A 23100-nucleotide genomic window follows, 5' to 3' on the forward strand; every position below is an offset into this window, starting at 1 on the left:
CAATAAACCACACCGGAGTGCCTTTCGGTCCACTAAGCAATCGGGCATAATCCGCCATATCCTCAAATTGAACAAGTATATGCTTAGCATTAATATATTTCCATGTAAAACCTCGAGTGAATTTGATATTATCTAAGGCCTTTTGTATTTGGTATGAAGTTGGAATAGAGTGGGAGAACTTACCCACAATGGCGTGCCCAAGGCTCGTGGCTAGCTTTTGGACTTCCGCTCCGGAGAAGTAAATTGCCGGGATGCCATTGGAAGTAGTCGCAAAGCCAATATTTGGAATGTTCTCCGGCTCAAACACTTTCGGCCCTTGGGGGGTCGGCGACACCCGAACCATATCCGCCATGTTCTTGGGTGCGCTTGTGTGCCACACGCTATCCTCATTTCCTTCGGGTCGGAAGTTACTCAATGGGGCCTTGTGCCGTGCCACCCAAGCGTTGCCTACTGGCTCGGAACCAGCCAAAGCTTGGGGCCCACGGTGCTCGAGCACGTCGGACATCGACGTGTCATCATCGGCCGGCCTCCCGTCCGCATCCGAGGCCATGTTATCGGTCGCTGCGGAAGCCTTGTTGGGGGCCGAGGAACCTGCCGTGACTCGATGTGGTGGAGCGTTTGGCTTTGGAGGTTGGCTCGGATGCGGCCAACCACTTTCAAAGGCATCTCGGATTTTGCGGGTCCGGCCTCGTTCAAGGGGCCGGAAATCCTCCAACGATGGGCCATTTGCTACCGAGGGAGGTTCGGGGGAAGGTCCGGAAGCCCATGGGAGGAAGAGGTTCGGTCCGGCGTTTCCGGCTAGGTCCGCCGGCCAATTGTCTGCGAGAAGGGGCTCGCCACCATGGAGTCTAACATCTCCGGCGTGTCAAGAGTGACAAGATGCAAGATGGAGTCTTTTTTTGGATGCACATGGGCTGTAACGGCTATGTTCTCAAATGATGTCTCGGCTTGGCAAGCCACCAAACAACTTTCGGAAAGTGATTTTGTTGTTGTATCCATTTCGGGCAATTTGACTTTCACATCCACCAAGGACACTTGTACCTCCTTTGGACTATCAACCATGCACCTTGGTACTAGGGGAAGTGTGTCCCTATCATCGCCGGTGAACTCCACGTCTCCGACGGGGTTCTGATCGGGGTCCGGCACAGCCGCGGCTGTTCCGTCACCGGTGGAGGTTCCGTCCACCAAGGTAACTTCCTCGTCAATATTTGTAGTCGTGGTGCCCTTAGGGGAAGAGTTCCCCATTTCATCCATGTGGTGGCTCGCCGGAAAGATGGACACCTTGCATTTTGGTGACCCGGTGGTGGGACTATCTTCTTTACCAAACACAAGCTTCTTACCGAGCTGCTTGTCCTCCGGGAGTGGTGAAGGGACAAATCGCTTCCGTCCATTGCCCTTGGTAGAAGGAGCCGGAGTGCTCATTCGGATTTTGAGCCTGGAGTTGACGGCCTTCAATTTCATGCCCTTGGCCGTCGGTTTGGGAGAGGTATTATCAATGGACCGGAAAACCATGAGCTGGTCCGGGATGGTCTTCGCTTCCTCGGGGCTTGTCGCAGGGTTCGGCGGAGGTTCCGCCATGGCCGAGCCGAGAGCACCTTCACCGAGCAAGGGTCAATGTTCGGGGGAGTGGAAATCAAGGGTGGCGACGGGTTTTGGGGTGGATGATGGTGGAAATAAGCATGGAGTAGTAAGGGCGCGCGACGAGATTGGAGCCGTGTGGTTCAATGTTCGGCGATTGGGGAGGGAAGGGGTGGCGTGGTGAGAACCGTGGGGGGGTCGTGGGGGAGAAGTGGTGGGAGGCGGCGGGAGTTAGGGTGAGGGGATTGTTAGAGAGAAGGAAGAGCGTCTCTCCTGACTTTTGCAATCACTTGGAATGGTCCATCTCCTCTTGGCTGCAACTTGGACTTTCTTTTTGGAGGAAATCTCTCCTTTCTCATATGCAACAAACCCAATCTCCCGGCTCAAAGATGACTTGTTTCCGACCCTTGTTGGCTTGCTTTGCATAATGTTCTGTCCTCTTTTCAATGTTGAGTCTTACCCTTTCATGCAGTCTTATCACCATTTCAGCCTTAGCTTTTCCATCAAGACTTGCACGTTCTTCAATAGGTATTGGAATAAAATCTAGTGGACTCAATTGATTAAAATCATACACAACTTCAAATGGAGAAAAGTTAGTAGCATAATGAACACTTCGATTATAAGCAAATTCAGCAAAAGGTAAGCATTCCTCCCAACTTTTCAAGTTCTTGCTAACTAAAGTTCGTAGTAATTGAGACAAAGTCCTTTTAACTACTTCAGTTTGTCCATCTGTTTGTGGATGACAAGTAGTAGAAAACAAGAGTTTAGTTCCGAACTTATTCCCCAACACACGCCAAAAATGACTCACAAATTTAGCATCTCGATCACTCACAATTGATCTAGGAACACCATGCAAACGTACAATTTCTTTAAAGAACAAATCAGCAATATGAGATGCATCATCAGTTTTGTGACATGGAATAAAATGTGTCATTTTTGAAAACTTATCAACAACCACAAAAACTGAATCTCTTACCTCTTTTTGTTTTTTTGCTTTTGTTTTTGTTTTTTTTGATTCAAACACCGTCACAGTGGAGGGTTTGTGGGTCCCTCATCCCTATATATCAAAAAATAGTTCTCGGTTACATTTGCCCTAGCACAAGACTAAAGGTTACAAGTAGCTATTACAACAAGAAATCAAGAACTATCAAAATTGAAGTCACCACAAGAGTAAGTTGGGGTCGTGTCATAATTGGCTCGACACCCGCCTACTCTATACAGCGTCCTCCTATATGGTTCTTCCTCGGCACGGACCCGGACATTAGGAATCCCCATTTGATCCATTCAAATGACATCGTGGACGGCTCTCGGAATGTCTTGGGCGATCTTCGCAAGTAAGTCAGCCGCCTTATTGCCTTCCCGATGGATGAAGGTTGTTCGAAGGGTGAGTAGATGCTTGTGTAAGGCCATGTGCGCCATGACTTGGCGAATGTGAGCAGGCCCTTGGCCCTTTGATGAGATTAAGTGCTTGCTCGGCGTCCGATTCAAACCAAATTGGCTTCCCGAGCTCCGAGGCGAGCTTCAAACCGTGGTGCATGGCGAGCAGCTCGGCTTCGAGTGGTGATTGTAATTCGATCATGTCGCACCCACATGTTTTGGAACCGGAACGCTCTTCCAGCCCCCAAGTTGTTCGGTATTCTGCACCGGACAAGTATTGGCCCATGATCCGAGGCTACCCGGGGAAGATTAGTGACTCTAATTGCATCAAAAAGCTGGGTTGACATTTCACTGACTAGCACTCTATCCAATCTTTCCATGAGGCCATTCTTTGCCCAGCTGTAGTCCGAGCCATCAAAGCCAGGGTCCAACAATCGGTAATCCTCTATTGCCTCGGCGAAGTCAACCATCTCCACTTGCCGATTGGTGTCGCTTACCGACCAATCGCGAGTAGAGAGGATGGTGTTGAAGTCCCCTCCAATGAGCCAAGGCCTCCCTTCCGACATTTGGGTGATGTCTCTCATCTTGTCCCACAGTGCAAGCCGCTCCCCTCTCGTACACTTCGCATATACAGCCGAGATCTCAATAGGTGTTGGTAGCCGCGGGCAAGTGAGCCGCCCATGGAGCAACTGTTCCGAGTCATCCCCAACTTCGAAGTTAGCTCCTTCCTCTACAAAAATCCAAATCTTCCCGTTGATATTTGACCCCTTGTAGATCAGCCCCAATTTCTTTGAGAATTTGACCGGGTTAGGGGTTGTAAGCGGCTCCATTATTGCAAGAAAGCAAATATTATGAGATTTAATTAGTCTTTTTAGGACGTTTTGGGTTGACGCGTTCGCGATCCCCCTAACGTTCCAAAACAGAAGATGTATTGACATGATTAACAAAAGGAGTCCGTACCCGGCAGGTGTGAAGGCCCCCCTTGAAATTCGATGATTTGAAGGTCATTCCTTTTTTTTTTTTTTTTTTTTTTCAAACACCGTCAAGGTGGAGGGTTCGTGGGTCCCTCATCCCTATATTTCAACAAGGCAATTAAACAGAACTTGGCCACACCCGAAAGTGGTGTGCCACCAACATTGCAAGAGTAGTATGCGGTCCGATCCAACATGGTTCGGACCCCATCATACTCCCTCAAACACCACGAGCAGTTACACAGAGCTACAGAGTAAGGAAACAGAGCAAGAAGCAAGTGAAAACAATTCTAGTCCCCGTCCCTTCCTAGGGTACGAACATGTGAAAGGCCCATTTGATCCATGCGGACGAGGTCCGCAAGCTCTCTCGGCACCGAGTCATGTTGCATTTGTTGGCCTCTATCTCTCCCTAGTCCCATTCTCGCAAGGAAATCCGCCGCCTTGTTTCCCTCCCGGTGAATGAAGGTGGCACGGAATTTAAGTTGACGCTTAAGAAGGATCAGATGCGCCATGGCTTCCCGGGCTAGCGCCGGTCCCCATCCTGCCCCATTAATCAATTTGATAGCTTGTTCGGCGTCTGATTCGATCCAAATAGGGAGGCCAAATTCCTTGGCGATGTTCAGCCCGTGGATCATTGCCAACAATTCCGCCTCCAGAGCCGATTGTGCTTCAAAAGGTATGCAAAAGGCCACAAGCATTTTACCCGAGAAATCGCGAATGACTCCTCCCCCTCCTGCTTTGTTGATCGCTTCATTGAAGGAACCATCCGTATTCACTTTAATCCAAGGGGGGTCCGGTGGCTCCCATTTGATCGCCATGGCGAGAGGCAACGCCCGAATGGCTTCCGCTTGTTGAGGGATGTTAATTCCAAGTTTAACTCCTCGCCAGTGCTTCGGCTTCAGGCACCCGTTTGCCATAGAATTCCGGATGTACATGTGGACCTGCCATATTACATTGTGGGGTTTAAATCTTGTATCTTGGTGTCGGCTCCTATTCCTCTCCGACCAGATGAACCATAGGATGAGGTAGGGCATGGCTCGGCTAAGGTGCTTCCTATTCGGCTGATTGCATCTTTGCATCCAAACTTCAATTCTCGTTGGGATTGTGTCATTGATTGAGAGGCGGGGGATGTACCTTCAAACCATTCATCAAATTCTCTCCATACTCTACGGGCTCCGAATCCCTGAATGAAGAGGTGCTGGAGGGACTCAATGTTCGGTCGAATTGGGCAGCATTGGCACTTAGAGGCTAGCTCAATCTCCCGTCATTGAAGTTTTGTGTCAACCGGCACCCGATTGGAGAGTAGCCTCCAGATAAAGATGGCTATTGAGTTGGTGAGTCCCGCCTTCCAAACATCCCCCAAACCTTGGATGATCGGGTTTCGCCCTCGGAGTGTGTCCCATGTCGAAGCCACCGTGAATTCCCCATGCTTAGAGAGGTTCCACCTAAGGATATCCTGTTCGTCATGGAGGATCGGTGTATTAATGATGCCATCGATAACATGCTGAGGAAGGCCGGCCTGATTGTGAAGGAGTTGGAGCTTGGGCACATCCCAAACACCATTTGTAATGAACTCCGAAACCCGGGTGGTTGGTCTTCCCCTATCATCAAGGCTAATTTCCCTCAGAGGACTATTACCAAACCAAATGTCATCCCAGAAGTAGATGTCCCCTTGACCCACTAGCCATCTCATGTGCGGTTGCGCGAGGGGCCAGGCTCTTGAGAGCCTTCTCCACGTAGGGCTACTCCTGCTCGGCAGTCTCAAGGTGAGCGGTGTGGAGTTGGTGCAATATTTTGCCATCATGTATCTTGCCCAAAGGGAGTTTTGCTCCCGAAAGCGCCACCAAAGTTTGATATTGAAGGCGCGGAGGACCTCCTTAGTTTTTCGGATCCCAAGGCCTCCTTCTTCAGTGGGGCGGCATATTTGTTCCCATCCAATCCAATGGGTCCGCTTCTTCTCATTCGTAGACCCCCAAAAGAATCGGGCCATTTGTTGATCAAGTTGCTTTAGGGTACCGGTCGTGGGCTCGACGGCTTGGAAGATGTGCAAGGGGATCGCTTCAAGAGTGCTCTTAATCAACGTGAGCCTTCCTCCAAAAGAGAGGTGACGGTGTGCCCATCCTGAAATCCTTCTTGCAATCTTTTCCCGTAGGAAGAGGAACATGTCCGTGCGCTTGACACCACGGTAGATAGGGACACCGAGGTAGAGAAAAGGGAAGGCCCCTCTAGAGAAGCCTCCTTCCGCCTGGATCAAGTTTGCCCAATGCTCATGGTTTTCGGCGATATAGAAATTACTCTTGGCAAGGCTGACTTGTTGGCCGGAGACTCTTTCATACTTCTCGAGACAAGCTCTTAGCCGGCGCATAGGAATTGCCGCCGCTTGAGTGAAGATAATTATGTCGTCCGCATAGGCTAGATGGCTGATCTCCATGCATCTCCGGGAGGCTTTGAACGTCATGTCCTTTTGGCCAACGATGAGCTTATCTAAGGCTCGGGACAGGTATTCCGCAGCGATCACGAACAGAGCAGGGGAGATCGGGTCTCCTTGTCGAAGTCCTCGAGTTGATCTAAAGAAGCCCGAGGGTGCCCCGTTAACAAGAACCGAGAACCAGCAATAACCAATACACCTCTCCATAAGTGAAATCCATGAATCCGGGAATCCCATACGGCGTAAAACTTTGAAGAGGAAGGGCCATTGGACCCTATCATAGGCTTTAGCCATGTCAATCTTAACAGCCACATTAGGCGCTGGAGAGCATCTTTTTTTTTTTTTTTTTTTTTTTTTTAAAAACACCGTCATGGTGGAGGGTTCGTGGGTCCCTCATCCCTATATATCAGCAAGGCAATTAAACAGAACTTGGCCACACCCGAAAGTGGTGTGCCATCAAAATTACAAGAGTAGTATGCGGTCCGATCCACTATGAATCGGACCCCATCATACTCCCTCAAAACACCACGAGCAGTTACATAAAGATACAGAGCAAGTAAGTGAAACAATAAGCAAGAGAAGAAACAATTCTAGTCCCCGTTCCTTCCGAGGGTTCGAACATGTGCGAGGCCCATTTGATCCATGCGGACGAGGTCCGCAAGCTCTCTCGGCACCGAGTCTTGTTGCATTTGTTGGCCTCTATCTCGCCCTAGTCCCATTCTCGCGAGGCAGTCCGCCGCCTTGTTGCCCTCCCGGTGAATGAAGGTGGCTCGGAATTTAAGTTGGCGCTTAAGAAGAATCAGTCGCGCCATGGCTTCCCGGGCTAGCGCCGGACCCCATCCTGCCCCATTAATCAATTTGATAGCCTGTTCGGCGTCTGATTCGATCCAAATAGGGAGGCCAAATTCCTTGGCGATGTTCAGCCCGTGGATCATTGCCAACAATTCCGCCTCCAGAGCCGATTGTGCTTCAAGCGGGGTGCAAAAGGCCACAAGCATTTTACCCGAGAAGTCCCGAATGACTCCTCCCCCTCCTGCTTTGTTGATCGCTTCATTGAAGGAACCATCCGTGTTCACTTTAATCCAAGGGTGGTCCGGCGGCTCCCATTTGATCGCCATGGCGAGAGGCAACGCCCTAATGGCTTCCGCTTGTTGAGGGATGTTAATTCCAAGTTTAACTCCTCGCCAGTGCTTCGGCTTCAAGCTCCCGTTTGCCATAGAGTTCCGGATGTGCATGTGGACCTGCCATATTACATTGTAGGGTTTAAATCTTGTGTCTTGGTGTCGGCTCCTATTCCTCTCCGACCAGATGAACCATAGGATGAGGTAGGGCATGGCTCGGCTAAGGTGCTTCCTATTCGGCTGATTGCATCTTTGCATCCAAACTTCAATTCTCGTTGGGATTGTATCATTGATTGAGAGGCGGGGGGATGTACCTTCAAACCATGCATCGAATTCTCTCCATACTCTGCGAGCTCCAAATCCCTGAATGAAGAGATGCTGGAGGGACTCAATGTTCGGTCGAAGTGGGCAGCATTGGCACTTAGAGGCTAGCTCAATCTCCCGCCATTGGAGTTTTGTGTCAACCGGCACCCGATTTGAGAGTAGCCTCCAGATAAAGATGGCTATTGATTTGGTGAGGCCCGCCTTCCAAACGTCCCCCAAACCTTGGATGATCGGGTTTCGCCCTCGGAGTGTGTCCCATGTCGAAGCCACCGTGAATTCCCCATGCTTAGAGAGGTTCCACCTCAGGATATCCTGTTCGTCATGGAGGATCGGTGTATTAATGATGCTATCGATAACATGCTGAGGAAGGCCGGCCTGATTGTGAAGGAGTTGAAGCTTGGGCACATTCCAAACTCCATTTGTAATGAACTCCGAAACCCGGGTGGTTGGTCTTCCCCTATCATCGAGGCTAATTTCCCTCAGAGGGCTATTGCCAAGCCAGATGTCATCCCAGAAGTAGATGTCCCCATGTCCCACTAGCCATCTCATGTGCGGTTGCGCGAGGGGCCAGGCTCTTGAGAGCCTTCTCCACGTTGGGCTACTCTTGCTCGGCAGTCTCAAGGTGAGCGGTGTGGAGTTGGTGCAATATTTTGCCATCATGTATTTGGTGGCGCTTTCGGGAGGCGCTGGAGAGCATCTAGCAAGCTCATGGAACATTTCTTGAGCCAGTAGTGCGTTGTCGTTAAGGAGCCGGCCTTTGACAAACCCACTTTGGTTTGGGGAGATGACCTGTGGAAGGAAGGGGGAGAGTCGAGAGGTGAGTACCTTGGTAATGATCTTGTTTAAAACATTGCAAAGACTAATGGGTCGGTAGTCAGTCCATGACTCTGGCGAGGCCTTCTTTGGGATAAGGACAATGCTTGTGGCCGTGATGCTCCTTGGCAGGAAGGCCCCTCTGAAGAACTGTCTGATTGCTTCCACTACCTCCGGCCCCACAATGTGCCAGCAGGCTTGATAGAAAGTGGCCGAGAAGCCGTCGGGTCCGGGTGCACTATCTCCGGAAATGCAAAAGGTGGCACTCTTGACCTCATCCGCACTTGGGGCGTCTGCGATGCCAACGAACTGCTCGGCTGAGTGGACCTGCTGGATTAGGTCGAGGTCTGGATCTTCAAGGTCATTCCTCTCTTGGCATGTCTTCACCTCCATAAGCATGGGAGTGTCTCCACTTTCGTCATCCTTGAGAGGAATGTTCTCCTCCCCTTCATCCGTGTCTTCCAAGTCATTATCCACGAAATTCTCCCGCGCCATTAGGGAGAAATATCGATTGGTGCTCAGGTGGTTCTTCACCTCTTGTGCTTCGGACCTTTTTAGATCGAAAGGTTTGAACGAGCCTTTCGGCCTCACTAGATCACCCGAGGCTGAGTCTTCGTCGCGCCATCCTCCAACCCTGGACGAGGGTGTGACCCGGTGGTTACTTGTATCTCCTTTCACCTTGTTTCCTCGGCCTTTCCCATGATGAAAGGGTGTGAAAGCCGAACCCCTACAATGCGAATGGGTTGCACTCCAGCTCTTGTCACCCTCGTCGGCTCGAAGGCCAAATCCACGGGGCCATCCTCATGCAAAGCGCCCATGACATCCGGTCCTTGCCAACCTCCATCATTCGTATCTCTATTGCTTGTTGTTATGATCGGTTGAGCTTCCGTTTCTTTGGGTCTCCAATGTTGTTTCCCCTCCTTGCTGTTCAAGTTTTCCTTCGGTTGGTCATATCCTCCCTTCGAACCTTGGGCCCCTTAGTGTGGCTGCCTCGGCGTGGTAATATTGTAGTTCTTCTTCGGGGGTCGGACCGCTTTACCCGCCGCATAACAAGCCTCATTTTTATGCCCCACGTGCCTACACTCACTACAATATGCCGGGATCTTATCCCACCTCACTTGTTGCACGGTGTCACGCTTACAAATGTCAAGGATGATCTCCTCGGGTGGTGGCTTCGTTATGTCGATCTTGATGCAAATTCGGGCAAAGGATAGTCGTGTCTTGTTGGCTGTCGCTCGATCCACTTGGTTAGGGGTCCCAAGGAGTTTTCCGATGGCAAAAAGGGCCGATTGGTCAAACAGGTGGATGGGGAGGCCAATTAGGTTACACCAAATTGCGGCTATCGGGGATTCACAATATGCATCAAAATTCGGCGCCCATTTGAAGACTCGCATAGGATGTCGATCAACATACCACACTGGGGTCCCCTTCGGGCCACCAAGCAGCCTAGCATAGTCCGCAATATCCTCAAATTGAACAAGAACATGTTTTGCATTAATATACTTCCATGTAAAGCCTCGACTAAATTTGATGTTATCAAGTGCTTTTTGTATTTGGTGCGAAGCCGGAATAGAATGGGAGAACTTACCGACGATAGCATGGCCGAGACTCGTTGCCAATTTTTGTGTCTCCGATGATGAGAAATAAATCGCCGGGAGCCCATTTGATGTGGTAGCGTAGCCAATATTTAGAATATTTTCCGGGACAAAGGCTTGGTGACCCTCGGAGCTCGGACCTTCCCGAACCATATCCGCCATGGACCTTGGGGTTGGTGTTGTGCCCCTCAGCGGCTCCGGTCCCGCTGGGCCTAACGTTGCTAGGCGAGCCCTCTTGTTTATCCCCAGTTATCGAGCCGGATGACGCGGCTCTCCAGCGCCCTTTGTCCCTCGGGTCCGAACTTGCCTCGACCATCGGCCCATCAACGTCTCGCGGCCCACCCTCACCTTCCTTAACATGGTTAGAGGCGATCAACAATGGCGGGTTCGTAGGCACAACACCTTGCTCGTTACTGCTGGCTTGGGGTCTTGCTCTCGGGTTAGTGCGCACCTGGCCATTCTCGAAGGATTCCCGAATTTTCCGAGTACGACCACGCTCAAGAGGGGGAAGTCATCTAAGGATGGGCCATTGTCAACCATAGGAGGTGCTGTTGGTGCATCGGTCGTCCAAGGGAGTTGAAGGAGGTGGTTGTCCTTTGGTTGTTCGTCCATCGGATGTTTGCCGGCGAGTAAAGGTTGCGCCGCCATAATATCGAGCATCTCGGCCGACTCTAGGGATGCTAGCTGCAAAATGGGATTCAATTTTGGATGCATTGGGGGTGTAACGGCTAGGGCATCACGTGAGGGTCCGGGGTGGAATGGCGCCAAGGAACTTTCAAAAAGTGGATTTGTTGTTTCTACCATTTTAGGAAAGTTGACTCCCACACTCTCCAAGGACACTTGTCCCATGTTAGGGCAAACAACCAACGCCCGATCCTTGTGTAGGGTGGTGTCCTTTTCTTTACCAACGGATCCGGCGTCGTCGCCGGTCACATGGTCGGCGATCGGGATTACGGCGACAGAGTTGGCACCGGCGGGTACATTATGGCTCATTTCGTCGTCCTCCAAGGTGTGTAGTGAGCCGGAAGCTTCCAACGCCGGGTTCTCCTCTTCAACATGGGTGAAGCTTGCCGAGAGTATGGCCGATTTGCACGTGGGGCTTCCAGCGGTGGGGCTATCTTCCCCTCCGAACGAGAGCTCTTTGCGAAGAGGCTTGTCCTCCGGAGAGGGGAGATATCAAGGCGTTTACGTCCATGACCTTTCAAAGGAGGAGCCGGAGTACTCTTCCAAAGCTTGAGCTTGGCTTTCAAGGCTTTAACCTTCATTAGCATGGCTGGTTTTGTTGGCGAGCTCTTCCCGGAGGAATTAAAAACCATTTGGTGATCCGAGAGCGTTCGAGCCTCCTCGGGGTCGGGTGGACTCCTCGGCGGCGGATCCGACATCGCCGAGCGAGGGCACAACCTCCACCTTCTCACTCAATATGGGGCTCCTTGGACCGACGGAGGTTGTGAAGGGAAGTGAGAGGCGACGAGGGAAGGAGGAGGGTGGCGGAGGAGAGAGAGAAGATGGTGGGTGGCGGGGCCTCACGGATTTTTCCTTTGTCCAACAACTCTTGCACTTGCCTTTGAATTTCCTTGGTCTCTTCGGGATTGGCTCTATAGGCGGGTCGGTTTGGTAGAACTGTCCCGGGAACAAGGTCAATTTGGTGTTCAATACATCCAAGCCTCTTGGCCTAGCGGTAAAGGGCGCTGGATATCGCGTCCATCCTAGAGGTCTCGAGTTCGAACCCTGGGAGGCGCAATTTGTATTTCCTCCCTGTTATAGGAGTTGATTTGTAATTTTCTCCTTCATATATATGATATAAATATATGAAGTTAATTTTTAAAAAAAAAAAAAAAAATTGGTGTTCAATACCTCTTAATGGAGGTAATCCACTTGATTCTTCCACCGGAAAAACATCTTCGAATTCCTGTAAAAGTGACGCAAAAGTACTTGGCAAAGAAGTGTTTAATTCGTTTGTGGTAAACAAAGACTGTTTGTACACTAAGATGAAAACACTCTCTTTTTCAACTATTGCACTCTTTATTTCTTTTGCTCCCACATAAAAATTATTTTTTCATTCGGACCCTTTTCACTTGACTCTTTTTCAATGCTCTCACCTTTTTTTCTCTCATTCTTACTTTTCTCTTGACTCTTTTTTTCACTCGACTCTTTTGCAATGCCCTCACTTTTTTTTTCTTTCAACCTCACGAGCTCTCCTTGCTTGTGACAATTTCTCTTGGTCCTCTTGAACTTGTTGAGGTGTCAATGAGACAAGCATAATAGACTTGTTGTTGTGCTTGAAGGTGTAGTGGTTGTGAAATCCATCGTAAGTCACCCTACGATCAAACTGCCATGGCCTCCCCAAAAGAATGTGACTTGCATGCATTGGCACAAATCACACAAGAACATCATCTTTATAATTGCCAATTGAAACGAAATTAAAAAGAACTCGCTTAGTCACTCGAATTTCTCCACATTCATTAAGCCATTGTAGCTTGTATGGATTAGGATGTTTTTCCGTTGTTAAGCTCAACTTTTCCACCATTCCAGAACTTGCAACATTTGCACAACTACCACCATCAATAATCATTATGCAAAGTTTACCTTGGACCAAACACCTTGTGTGGAAGATGTTATCCCTTTGTTGATCATCGTTTCTGTTTTGCATGTTTAGAGCCCTTCGAACCACCAAAAGTTCTCCATGTTCTGGTCCAATCTCCTCCAATTGTTTATCCTCTTCCTTAACATCATCATCTTCACGTTCACCTTCAGATTCTATCTCTCCATTTGGCTTCAAAACCATCATCACCCTTTTGTTTGGACATTTTTTTTATTTTATTTTAAACACCACGAGGGTGGAGGGTTAAGGCAGACCCACCCCTGTGCATTGCCAAGACCATTGCAACGAACAAACAAAACACCGAGCCGCCCAAATGTGACGACTCGCAAAGACCTATTAGAGTACAACGAGGCCTCCCTATCAGCTAGAGTGGTCATCTAAATACTCTTAACAACCCTTTTACAATTACAATGATGCACTACTCAAGCAATGTCTCCAAGATCATTCGCCGAGAATGGCGTCCAAAGGTGGATACTTGGGCCGGCACTTCAACGATTTATGAGCATAGTAACAAGGATAAAGAATGTGCCAACCAAGAGAAGCGCAAGGAAGTACAATGGATGTTGTTTCGTCGGCCCCAAGAGCAGCAAATCGAAACCAACCAAGTGTGGACAAGGATGGGTTCCAAGTGGTGTCGAGGAAGAGGAAAGGCAAGGTGCACGAGGGAGATTTGATTACCAAAGCGCGAGCCGCGAGCGATGATGGATTGGTGTTTGAAGTAGGAACGAAATGCTACTTGTTGACGAAATGGGTAATGTTGGCGTCTGATCGATCATAAGGGAGGCATTCTCTGGCCATGTCAGGGAATCATTAGTGTAATTCGGATGCGAATGAAGCCGGTATTGGCCTCAATGAAGGTCTCTGTGGCTCCCCAGCCGGGAGGATGGGGAGTTATCTATCACCTTAGGACCCAGGAGGGAACCGGTCCCATGCGTATGGTAACATCCTCAACAAGCGGAAGCCATTCGGGCGTTGCCTCTCGCCATGGCGATCAAATGGGAGCCACCGGACCCCCCTTGGATTAAAGTGAACACGGATGGTTCCTCAATGAAGCGATCAACAAGCAGGAGGGGGAGGAGTCATTCGCGATTTCTCGGGTAAAATGCTTGTGGCCTTTTGCATACCTTTTGAAGCACAATCGGCTCTGGAGGCGGAATTGTTGGCAATGATCCACGGGCTGAACATCGCTAAGGAATTTGGCCTCCCTATTTGGATCGAATCAGACGCCGAACAAGCTATCAAATTGATTAATGGGGCAGGATGGGGACCGGCGCTAGCCCGGGAAGCCATGGCGCATCTGATCCTTCTTAAGCGTCAACTTAAATTCCGTGCCACCTTCATTCACCGGGAGGGAAACAAGGCGGCGGATTTCCTTGCGAGAATGGGACTAGGGAGAGATAGAGGCCAACAAATGCAACAAGACTCGGTGCCGAGAGAGCTTGCGGACCTCGTCCGCATGGATCAAATGGGCCTTTCACATGTTCGTACCCTAGGAAGGGACGGGGACTAGAATTGTTTTCACTTGCTTCTTGCTCTGTTTCCTTACTCTGTAGCTCTGTGTAACTGCTCGTGGTGTTTGAGGGAGTATGATGGGGTCCGAACCATGTTGGATCGGACCGCATACTACTCTTGTAATGTTGGTGGCACACCACTTTCGGGTGTGGGCCAAGTTCTGTTTAATTGCCTTGTTGAAATATAGGGATGAGGGACCCACGAACCCTCCACCATGACGGTGTTTGAAAAAAAAAAAAAAAAAAATCGAGGGAGCGGTCCGGTTGTCCCGCAACGATTGGAGTATCAAGGATTTGTGTGATAACCTTTTGTGGCATTCCGGCCTGGTTGTGAAGTTGGAGTAGCTTAGCCTCGTCCCAAGTTCCATCCCTAATCTAGTCCGAGACCTTGCCGTTGGGATACCCCTATCGTCAAGACAGATTTCGCGAAGGGGAGAGTCACCAAGCCAAATGTCATCCCAAAAGTAGGCCACACCCTGACCTATCACCCATCTAATGTGCGGATTTGCTTGATTTCTCACTTTCATTAACCGTTTCCATGTCGGGCTGTTTCTCCCCGAAGGGGAGGCCACAAGGGGGGAGTTATGACAATACTTGGCCTTCATGTACCTAGCCCATAGGGAGTTTTGCTCTCGGAACCTCTACCATAGTTTGATACTGAAGGCTCGTAGGGCTTCTTTGGACTTACGAATGCGAGACCCCCTTCAGGAGTGGGGAGGCAGATCTGATCCCACCCAATCCAATGTGTCTTTTTTCTCTCGGTTGACGATCCCTATAAAAATCGAGCCATCTGCTGATCCACTTGTTTAAGGGCCCCAGACGTTGGTTCGATGGCCTGAGGAAATGTTCAGCGGCACCGCTTTCAAGTGTGCTTTGGAGTAGGGTAAGCCTACCTCCAAAGGAGAAGTGTTGATGAGCCCACCCCGAGATTCGTGCAGCAATCTTTTCCCGAAGGAACATAAACACATCTATACGTTTACGTTCATTCGTGCAGCGGACACCACGATAAATAGGAACTCCAATGTACAAAAAGGGAAGTTACCTCATGCGAAGCCTCCTTCATTTGTATTAGGTTGGCGCACCACCCTCATGTTGTTCGCAATGTAGAAATTGCTTTTTGCCAAGTTAATCTGCTGTCCGAAAACCCCCGCGTATGCCTCCAAGCATGTCCGAAGCTGCCGAAGAGGTCCCTCCGCTGCTTGTGTGAATCTCACAATGTCATCGGCGTAGGCGCGAGGTGACTTATTCCATGCAGGTGGCGAGTAGCTCTAAAAGTCATCTCTTTCTTTCCCAAAATGAGCTTGTCTAATTCCCTTGAGATGTAGTCAGCTGCAATCATGAAAAGTGCCAGGGATATTGGATCTCCTTGATTGAGGCCCGCGGGTGGACTTAAAAACACGGAGGGGTCGCCATTGACAAGCACCGAGAACCAACACGATCCCACACATCTCTCAATCATAGAAACCCACGGGGCCGGGAAACCCATCCGGTGTAGCACTTTCAAAAGGAAGGGCCATTGTACTCGGTCGTAGGCCTTAGCCATATCGATTTTGACCGCGACATTAGGGGCCGACGCACATCTCGAGAGCTCATGGAACATCTCCTGTGCCAAAAGGACATTGTCATTGAGGAGCCGTCCCTTCACAAATCCACTCTGGTTTGGTGAGATAACCATAGGGATGAGTGAAGTCATTTTCTTCGACATTATCTTTGTGATAATCTTGTTGACGACGTTGTACATGCTAATGGGGCGGTAGTCGCTCCACGACTCCGGCACTAGCTATTTTGGGATGAGGACTATGCCTGTGGCCGTGACGCTACGTGGGAGGTAGGCACCCCCCGAAGAATTGACCAATTGCCCGCCACCACGTCCGGCCCAACCGTCGCCCAACAGGCCTGGTAGAATAAGGCCATGAATCCGTCCGGCCCTGGGGCCCTATCCCCGGAGATGTCAAAAATAGCTTTTCTAACTTCATCTGCGGACGGGGGCTCGGGTAGTGCAACCACTTCATCCGAGGGTGGGAGTTGGTGAATCAAACCAAGGTTTGGCTCGGTAAGTGTGAGGGGGGCCGGGGCCAGGAGGTCTTGGAAGAACTCCACCGCTGAGTATCTGATCTCCATTTCATCCGAGATCTCCTGGCCGCCCACATTGATCTTGTGGATGCGCATGCGAATCCTTTTTTGCTTGACCCGACTTTGGTAGAATTTAGTATTCCTGTTGCCCTCCCCTAGCCATCTTAGGGTGGCCTTTTGGCGCCAGAAATCCTCCTCCATTTTAAGGAGTCGAATGTACTCGGCGATGCATCTATTGATCTCTGTCCTGTTCTCCGGGGTTGGCCTTCCTTTGAAATCACTTTGGGCCATTGCGATTTTCGCCTCCATATCCCTGAGGTTGTTATGAATGTTCCCGAAAGTCTCCTTGTTCCACACCTTTAGGGTTCTCTTTAACCGAGCAAGTTTGATTTGGAAATTGAGGAGCCTTCAGACTCCGTCGGTTGGATCCAATCTCCCCGTACAAGGTCCTCAAATCCTTCGTGCCTAATCCACATGTTTTGGATTGTCATTCTGCATCTTACCAACACAGGCCCGTGGTTCGAGGCAATCCGGGGCAGGTTCGTCACCCGAGTAGTTTCCAAACTTTGTGCCCACCAAAGCCCGGGGTCTAGTATCCTGCAGTCCTTAATGGCCTCCGCAAAGTCCACCATTTCGGCTTGGCGGTTTGTGTGACTCCCTACTATGTCTCGCGGATGGAGAATGGTGTTGAAGTCCCCTCCGATCATCCAAGGTGTGCCCTCCATGAGTATAGAGCACTCCCTCAATTCATCCCATAAATGGAGTCGTTCGGACCTAGTGCATTTTGCGTAAATCGCCGAGACACACAAGTGGCTATCCAGAGGCGAGGGGATCCAAAACGGCCGAATAAGGCCTGATCCGTATCTCTCTCGGCCACGAAGCTGGCCCCCTCCTCAACGAACACCCAAATCTTCCCCTTTATATTCGAGCCTTGAAAAGCCAGCCCCAAAGCCTTTGAGAACTTCTCCGGGTTAGGGCTTGTGAGCGGCTCCATAATTGCAAGAAAATGAACATTATGACACTTAATTAATCTTTTAAGAACATTTTGTGTAGGCGCGTTAGCAACTCCCCTAACGTTCCAAAACATAAAGTTGACAGACATGATTAATGGGGAAGTATCTTACCCGGTGACCGTGAGAGGTCCCCCTGAAATTCCACCATTTGTAGTTTTTTTTTTTTTTTTTTTTTTTTTTTTTTTTTTTTTTTAATCAAACACCTTTACGGTGGAGGGTTCGTGGGTCCCTCATCCCTATATTTCAAATGAGGTAATTACAAAGCGCGGCCACACCCAAAGGTGGTGTGCCAAGACAAGAACCAAGAGTAGTATGCGGTCCGATCCCACAAGGGTCGGACCTCATCATACTCCCGACAAAATTACAAGAAGCAAGTGAAAACAATTCTAGTCCCCGTCCCTTCCTAGGGTACGAACATGTGAAAGGCCCATTTGATCCATGCGGACGAGGTCCGCAAGCTCTCTCGGCACCGAGTCTTGTTGCATTTGTTGGCCTCTATCTCTCCCAAGTCCCATTCTCGCAAGGAAATCCGCCGCCCTTGTTTCCCTCCCGGTGAATGAAGGTGGCACGGAATTTAAGTTTTTTTTTTTTTTTTTTTTTTTTTTTTTTTTTTTATCAAACACCTCTACGGTGGAGGGTTCGTGGGTCCCTCATCCCTATAATTCCAAAGGCGGTAATTACAAGGCGTGGCCACACCCAAAAGTGGTGTGCCGTAACAAATCAAGAGTAGTATGCGGTCCAATCCCACAAGGTTCGGACCTCATCATACTCTTTTCCAAAATACAATTAACCAAAAAGCTAGTCACTATTGTCTCCCATCGTCTCATTATCAACTTTAATGCCCGTTCCCGTCAAGGTATCGGATGTGCGACACTCCCATCTCGTCCAATCTAACCAAGTCCAACAGTTCTCTCGGTGCTGAGTTGTAGTACATTCGTAGACCACTGTCTTGGACTAGCCCCATTTTCGCAAGGAAATCCGCCGCTTTGTTCCCCTCCCTGTGTATGAAGGTGGCTCGGAATTTGAGTTGGCGTTTATGAAGGGTTAGTTGCGCCACCGCTTGCCGGGCGAGTGCCGGGCCCCATCCTGTCCCATTGACCAATTTGATTGCTTGCTCTGCATCGGACTCAATCCAGATTGGTAGGGCGAGTTCTTTGGCTATATTTAGCCCGTGGAGCATGGCCAACAGCTCCGCCTCTAACGCCGAGTGTGCTTCTAGGGGTGTGCTGAAGGCGACGAGCATCTTACCCAAGTGGTCTCGAATAATCCCTCCAGCCCCTGTTCTACCGTTCGCTTCATTGTAGGAGCCATCGGTGTTGAGCTTTATCCACGGCTGGTCCGGGGGGTTCCATTTGATTGCCATGGCTAGGGGTAGCGCCCTGATTGCCGCCGCTTGAGGAATGTTGATTCCAAGTTTAACTCCCTTCCAATGTTTCGGCTTCAAGCTTCCATTGGACATAGCATTCCGAATGAACATGTGGACCTGCCATACCACGTTTTGTGGTTTAAACTGTGTGCCTTGGTGGCGACTCCTGTTTCTCTCCGACCAGATAAACCACAGAATGAGGTATGGAGTGGCTCGGCTAAGATGTTTCTTGTTCGGCTGTTGGTACCTTCGCGCCCACACTTCGATTCTCGTAGGGATTGTATCATTGATATGGATGCGGGGGAACGGGCCTGTGAACCAACCGTCAAACTCACTCCATACTCTGCGAGCTCCATGTCCCTGGATGAAGAGGTGTTGGAGGGACTCGGTATTCGGTCGGTGGGGGCAGCATTGGCACTTAGAGGCTAGCTCAATCTCCCGCCACTGAAGCTTCGTGTCAACCGGCACCCGATTGGAGAGAAGCCTCCAGATAAAGATGGCTATTGAGTTGGTGAGGCCTGCCTTCCAAACGTCCCCCAAACCTTGGATGATCGGGTTTCGCCCTCGAAGTGTGTCCCATGTCGAAGCCACCGTGAATTCCCCATGTTTAGAGAGGTTCCACCTCAGGATATCCTGTTCATCATGGAGGATCGGTGTATTAATGATGCCATCGATAACATGCTGAGGGAGGCCGGCCTGATTGTGAAGAAGCTGAAGCTTGGGCACATCCCAACCCCCATTAGTAATGAACTCCGAAACCCGGGTGGTTGGTCTTCCCCTATCATCAAGACTAAATTCCCTCAGAGGGCTATTGCCAAGCCAAATGTCATCCCAGAAGTAGATGTCCCCTTGTCCCACTAGCCATCTCATGTGCGGTTGTGCGAGGGGCCATGCTCTTGAGAGCCTTCTCCACGTAGGGCTACTCCTGCTCGGCAGTCTCAAGGTGAGCGGTGTGGAGTTGGTGCAATATTTTGCCATCATGTATCTTGCCCAAAGGGAGTTTTGCTCCCGAAAGCGCCACCAAAGTTTGATATTGAAGGCGCGGAGGACCTCCATAGTTTTCCGGATCCCAAGGCCTCCTTCATCAGTGGGCCGACACATTTGTTCCCAACCAATCCAATGGGTCCGCTTCTTCTCATTCGTAGACCCCCAAAAGAATCGGGCCATTTGTTGATCAAGTTGCTTAAGGGTACCGGCCGTGGGCTCGACGGCTTGGAAGATGTGTAAGGGGATCGCTTCAAGGGTGCTCTTAATCAACGTAAGCCTTCCTCCAAAGGATAGGTGACGGTGTGCCCATCCTGAGATCCTTCTTGCAATCTTTTCTCGTAGAAAGAGGAACATGTCCGTGCGTTTGACACCACGATAGATAGGTACTCCGAGGTAGAGGAAAGGGAAAACCCCTCTAGTGAAGCCCCCTTCCGCCTGGATCGAGTTTGCCCAATGCTCATGGGCCTCGGCAATATAGAAATTACTCTTAGCAAGGCTGACTTGTTGGCCGGAGACTCTTTCATACTTTTCAAGACAAGCTCTTAGCCGGCGCATAGGATTTGCCGCCGCTTGGGTGAAGATGATAATGTCGTCCGCATAGGCTAGATGGCTGATCTCCATGCATCTCCGGGAGGCTTTGTACGTCATGTCCTTTTGGCCGAGGATGAGCTTATCTAATGCTCGGGACAGGTATTCCGCAGCGATCACGAACAGAGCGGGGGAGATCGGATCTCCTTGCCGAAGTCCACGAGTTGATCTAAAGAAGCCCGCGGGTGCCCCGTTAACAAGGACCGAGAACCAGCAATACCCAATACACCTCTCCATAAGTGAAATCCATGAATCCGGGAATCCCATACGGCGTAAAACTTTGAAGAGGAAGGGCCATTGGACCCTATCATAGGCTTTAGCCATGTCAATCTTTACTGCCACATTAGGCGCTGGGGAGCATCTAGCAAGCTCATGGAACATTTCTTGAGCCAGAAGTGCGTTGTCGTTAAGGAGCCGACCTTTGACAAAACCACTTTGGTTTGGGGAGATGACCTGTGGGAGGAAAGGAGAGAGTCGAGAGGTGAGTACCTTGGTAATGATCTTGTTTAAAACATTGCAGAGACTGATGGGTCGGTAGTCGGTCCATGACTCCGGCGATGCCTTCTTTGGGATAAGGACAATGCTTGTGGCCGTGATGCTCCTTGGCAGGAAGGCCCCTCTGAAGAACTGTCTGATTGCTTCCACTACCTCCGGCCCCACAATGGACCAGCAGGCTTGATAGAAGGTGGCCGAGAAGCCATCAGGTCCGGGTGCACTATCTCCGGAAATGCAAAAGGTGGCACTCCTGACCTCGTCCGCACTTGGAGCATCTGCGATGTCAACGAACTGCTCGGCTGAGTGGACCTGCTGGATTAGGTCGAGGTCTGGGTCTTCAAGTGTCGGATTGTTGGGGGCAAGGAGTTGTTGGAAGAACTCCACTGCGGACTTTTTAATCTCGGCTTCCTCGGTGAGCTCCTGCCCATTTACACGAATTGAATGGATGCGGAGACGGACCCTCTTTTGTTTCACCCAGCTTTGATAGAACCGGGTATTTTTGTCTCCCTCGGCAAGCCACCTCAAAGCTGCCTTCTGTCGCCAAAAATCTTCTTCCATTCTCAGCAAAAGGATGTACTCGGCAATGTGTTTGTTGATCGCTGTCCTGTGCTCCGGAGTCGGCCTTGCCTCGAAACTAGTTTGAGCCAGAGCAATTTCTTCCTCCTTTTCCTTTAGATTAGCATGGATGTTCCCAAAGACCTCTTTGTTCCACTCCTTAAGGGCCTTTTTAACTCTGGCCTGCTTGATTTGAATGTTTAGGATTCCACCCGCCCCCGTGGGCTCCTCCCATGCTTTTTGCACTACGGCCATGAATCCTTCATGTCGGATCCACATGTTCTGGAACCTGAATGCCTTGGCTCCAGCGGATGTGTTCATCTTCGTGCACCTGACAAGAATTGGTCCATGGTCCGAGGCAACCCGGGGGAGATTCGTAACCCGAGTAGCCTCGAAGGTCTTAGTCCAATCCTCACTGACAAGCACTCTATCCAACCTTTCAAAGAGGCCATTCTTGGCCCAAGTGAATGCCGCTCCATCGAAACCAGGATCAAGCAGCCTACAGTCTTCCGTTGCCTCCGCAAAATCAACCATCTCGGCTTGCCGGTTAGTATCACTTCCGACTCTGTCTTGGTGTGATAGAATGGTGTTGAAATCGCCACCGATGATCCAAGGTGTTCCCTCGAGAGGCCCGGCAATCTCTCTCATCTTGTCCCATAATTGATGTCGTTCAGCCCTTGTACATTTGGCGTACACGGCTGAAATGGCCACCGGCCTAGCAAGGCGGTGGGACTTGAGGTAACCGTGAAGGATTTGTTCCGAGTCATTCTCAATATCAAAAGTGGACCCCTCTTCCGCGAACATCCAAATCTTCCCGTTCGTGTTCGAACCAATGAAGGGCAGCCCCAAGGCCTTAGAGAATCGGTCCGGGTCCGGGTGTGTGAGCGGTTCCATTATTGCAAGAAATAAAACATTATGACAATCAATAAGTCTTTTTAGAACGTTTTGAGTGGGCGCATTCGCAATCCCCCTCACGTTCCAAAACATGAAATTGTACGACATCATTAACAGGAAGGGTGCGTACCCAAAGAGGCTGAAGGCCCTCCTTGGTAGTCAGTGCGGTGTTGCTCTTTGTTCGGGGGCGACCTCCTCGGCATCGTCGGCCGAACTGTTGCCTCCTAACCTCTCGACCCCCATGTGCAACTCCATGGGGTCTTCGTCCGCATCCCCACAATTCTCAACATCAAATTCTCCGTTCGCCATGAGAGAGTAATATCGGTTAGTACTCATGTGGTTCTTTGCCGAGAAGAACCCACGCCCCCTTGTCAAGGCATGGCGCGCGCCTCCTCTCGGATTCCCTCGACGAGCTGGTGAGACTGAGCGCCTCGCATTAGGGGAGCCCCACTCCACGTCCATGTTCCCACGTGGTGATGGTGGTTCGGAGGTGGGATGCAATGGGTTCCCCCGGTTCGGTGGGGACTTCCCAACCTCGGTCCCGGCCTTGAGCCCGGCATTTTGAGTTCCGGAGCTCGGTCCGCTCCCCAAAGCAGAGTCCGGCATTTTAGAGTCCGGTCTTGAGCCCGGCATTTTCGAGTTCGGTCCCTCCCAGGAAGTACCACCGATATCCTCCCCATTTGTTTTGTTATTGTTTGGTCGATCACCGGCCTTGCCTTGCTTCTTCCCATAACGTTTCCATTCATTGGAGCTGGGGGCATTCTTCCCCGTATCTTGCTTCCCCTTCTCGGTTTGTCTCTCAGGTTGTG

The sequence above is a fragment of the Salvia splendens genome, chromosome 11 (assembly GCF_004379255.2).
Source record: "Salvia splendens isolate huo1 chromosome 11, SspV2, whole genome shotgun sequence".
Classification (NCBI taxonomy): Eukaryota; Viridiplantae; Streptophyta; class Magnoliopsida; order Lamiales; family Lamiaceae; genus Salvia; species Salvia splendens.